Here is a 4,395-nt window from a genome sequence, read left to right on the forward strand (position 1 = left end):
TCACTGTTTAAACTGTCAGATTTTGATTAAGCAGAATCTGTGCAGATAAACTGTTCTCAGGAATTAGATTGCATATGTTCAACTATAAACTCTACTACTTAAAAACCATATAACACTGAGAAAATTATATAACATCTTTTCCTCCTTTGATAAGTAGTATAAGAGTTGGAGCATGAGTTAATACAAATGCTTACAACAGTGACTGACACAGAATAGGCACTCAAAATGTGGATAATATTTCTACTATAACTTTTTATTCAGTGTCAGAAAACTCATTACAGTCTCTCTGAGAAACATGTTTTGGTTTTGTTTTGCTTTCTGATTTAAAACTTTACCTAATAGTGGGCTATGCACTCTGATTAGAATATATTAATTCACAAGAAAGAAGAAAAAGGGAACAAAAAAAACTGTCATGCTCCTCATAAAAAATAATAAATGGAGTAAAATAAAAAATAATATGTTTGAAACTAATTAGAGCAGAGATTATAATGACATGTATATTTAACTCAAGGACCTGTAGCTACTATTTTCACTGGCAAAGCAGGAAGAAGAGAAATCTGCTATAGACGTGGATAAGGGGAAAAAAACTAACTTAACTTCTAGCAAACATTTAATAGATTCATGTAGGCTGTCATGATGGATTAGAATCCAAAAGAGTCAAGCCACAGACAGAATTCTGGAAACAAAAAAGATGAACTTGGAAGTGGATCATTCCTCCAGGTCATCCAGAAGAAACAGCCTCACCAGTATTCAGATTTCCACTGAAGACCCAAGATATGCTGAGCTTCTCACCTGTGAACTAATAAGTGGAGCTGTTTTCTACCACTATGCTTATGATAATTAGTTACACAGCAATTGGAAGCTAAAAAACACCCTGTTAAGTGAATAATGTCATAAAAATATAACAAATTTATTTTGGTTTTCAGATTATTAAGGGTATTTTGCTTAAGCACAGTGAAATTTTAAAAATTAAGTCATTCATTTTTATGTAGCTTGGATTATATTGCTTGGATGCCAGTAGCTTTGCATTTTTTTCTGTGTTATAGTTTATAGAGTAAAATTAACTCTTTATGTTACACAGTTTTATGAGTTTAGGCAAGCACATGTTGTCATGTAACCACCACTACAATCAAAATCTACAACAAACAATTCTATAAATTTAAAAGTTCTCTTGGCCTGTTTTAGTCACCTATCCTCAGTTCTCTGGAGACAACTGACTTGTTTTCTGTTCCTCTAGTTTTACTGGTTCAGAAAGCCATGTAAATGGAATCATAAAGTATAAAGTCTGTTGAGCCCAGGTTTTTGAAGTAGCAATACACATTTGAGATCCATCTGTATTGTTGTGTGTATCACTAGTTCATTGGACATAAGTCTATTAAATGCTGAACAGTATTCCTTTGTCTGGATATACCAGGGTTTGTTCATCCATTCACCAGCTGTGAAATATTTGGGCCATTTTGATTTTTTGGTGATTATGAATGAAGGTGCTATAATACTTTCATACATGTTTTTATGTAAATAAGTTTTCATTTCATTTCTCATAGGCAAATACTACAAGTGCAATTGCTGAGAAAACTTGTATGATAATAGTATGTTTCATTTTATGAGAAACTGGCAAACTGTTTTCCAAAGGGGCTGTGCCATTTTCCATTTCCACAAGAGAGGCATAAGACACTCAGTTGATATGGATCCTTATCAGTACTTCACACATTTTTCAAAATTATGCTTTTATGCTTTCTAATTGCTGAATATTGAGAGTCCTTTGTATATTCTTAGTACAAGTTCATTGTTAGGTGTTCTATTTTAAACTAACTGGTGACTTGTCTTTACATTTTCTTACTGTTTTTCATGGATCACATTTTTTTAATTTTGATGAAATCTTATTTGTCTTTTTCTTTTGTAGGATTGTGCTTTTGTTGGTCTATCTAAAAAAAACCTTACTTAATCCAAAGACACAGATTTTCTCCTATGTTTTCTTTAGAAGTTTTATAGTTTTAGGATTTAGAGTTAGGTCTATGATCCGTTCGAGTTAATATTTGTATATTATGTGATGTGTGGAACAAAGTTCAGTTTTATGTACATGGATATCCAGTTGTTCCAGCACTATTTGTTAAAGGGAGTATTATTTCTCCATTGACTTGCCTTGGCACCTTTTTCAAATATCAATTGACCATATTTACGGAGATCAATTTCTGGGCTCTCTATAGTATTCCACTGATGTCTGTGTCTATCTCTTGCCAACATTAAACAATCAGGATTACTGTAGTTTTATAATAATTCTTAAGGAAAAGTAGCGAGTTGTCTACTGCTTTGTTCTTTTTCAGAATGTTTTGACTATTCTATTTATTTAACTTTTTCATGTAATTTTAAAAATCAATTTATAAATATCTACAAAAGATATTGCAAATTATTCTGCTGGAATTCATTTAGACAGTTTAAAATTTATTTTATTATTTCGTATTGTAGTTTTCAGCAAACAGGTTTTTTCTCATATTTTGTTACATATGTAACTATTTTATGTTTTTGATGCTATTGCAAATGATGTTTTTTATCATTCAATTTCAAATTGTATATTTATAGTATATAGAAATAGTTTATTTTTGAATATTGACTTTGAATCTTGAAACTTTTTTCAATTCACTTATTAGTTCAAGAATCTTTTAAAACATTTTTATGATTCCTTCAGATTTTCTCTAAAATCACTCATTTCATCTGAAGATAGAGACAGTTTTATTTCATCCCTTTCAACTACTGTAAACTTTTTTTCTTTTTATTTCCATATTGTCTTACCTGGGACTTTCCGTATAGTGTCTAGTAGGAGTGGTGAGAATTGACACCCTTGTCTGTTACTGATCTTAGAAGGGGTATATTCAATTTTTCATAATTATATATGGAATCAGAAGTAGAATTTTGTAGATATCGTTTTATAGGGTTATATGGATTCCCTGTTATTCCTAGTTTGCTGGAAGTGTTTATCATGTATGGATACTAAAATCTGTGAAGTGCTTCTTTTATTGAGATGATCATATGGCTTTTAGCCTGATTTCATCAAAAATGTCTTACATTTATTTTCTATTGGTGAACCGTCTTTGTATTCCTAGGACACCATTTCTTGGTTGTTACATAGAATTCTTTATTATTGCTGGATACAATTTGGCAATGTTTTATGAAGAATGTGTCTGTATTTATAAGACATGTTTGGTCTTCAGTTAACCATTCTTGTAATGCTGTTGGTATTGGTGTCAGGATAATTCTGACCTCATAAGATAAGTTTGGATGTGTTCCTTTTATTTTTTCTGGAAACAATTTTGTGAATTTGGTATTATTCATTTTTAAATATTTGGAATACTTCCCAGTATAGCCATCTGGGTCTTTAGTTTACTTAGTTTAATTTTATTAGATCTTGAGCTATTCAGCTTATCTATTTGTTCTTGAGTGAGCTTTGGCAGTTTGTTTATTTCAAGGAATTGGTCCAATAAATTTTTCAGAATCACAAGTTTAGTTTTTTTCATAGTTATTTATTTTTTTCCAGCTTTATTGAGGTAAAATTGACAAATACAAATTGTACATATTTAAGATGTACAATGTGATAATTTGATACACATATATGTTGTGAAATGATTGCCACAATTAAGCTAATTAGCCTATCCATCTCATATAGTTCCTTTTTTTATGTGTGTGATGAGAACATTCAAGATCTACTCTCTTAACACATTTCTAGTGTACTATACAGTGTTGTTAGCTATAGTAACCTTGCTCTACATTGGAGCCCCAGAAGTTAATCATTATATAACTGAAAGTTTGATCAACATTGTGAATTTCCCTCTCCTCTATTTTTTATTATTATGTAATGGCTGTAGGGTCTTCAGCAAAGTCCTCCATTTCTTTCCTGATATTGGAAATTTCTTTACTCTTTTTTCCTAGTTACCTTGCCTAAAGGATTATCAATTTTATTGACTTTTTTCAAAGAACCACACTTTATTCTCATGTTTTAAATTGTTTTCCTTTTTAAATAATAACTTCTATTTCTAGTCCCATCTTCATTATTGTCTGTTTCATATTCAAATTTTTTAGAGTGTGTTGTTGATATTCCTCAATCAAATGGTGGAATATAATGTTGAACCTTGGTGGACTTTTAAAGCTAAAGCCAATAAAATATTGCTGCTTTATTTCCAAAACTAGGTCATAAAAGGCACTATGGCTCCCAGACAACTCTCTTTCTCTCACTTCTCTTTGTTATAGGAAGCGTGCCTTATAGTCCAATCACAACAATGTGAAAAAAAGTCAGGCTATATGGAATAGACTTGGGCCAAGTATTGGTGTTATGTCTGACCTAGGCCTCCAGGTGATCATCAATATTATCTGCTAGACAGGTGAATGAATGAGATTTCATAT

Source organism: Gorilla gorilla, chromosome 14 (assembly GCF_029281585.2).
Source record: "Gorilla gorilla gorilla isolate KB3781 chromosome 14, NHGRI_mGorGor1-v2.1_pri, whole genome shotgun sequence".
Taxonomy (NCBI): domain Eukaryota; kingdom Metazoa; phylum Chordata; class Mammalia; order Primates; family Hominidae; genus Gorilla; species Gorilla gorilla.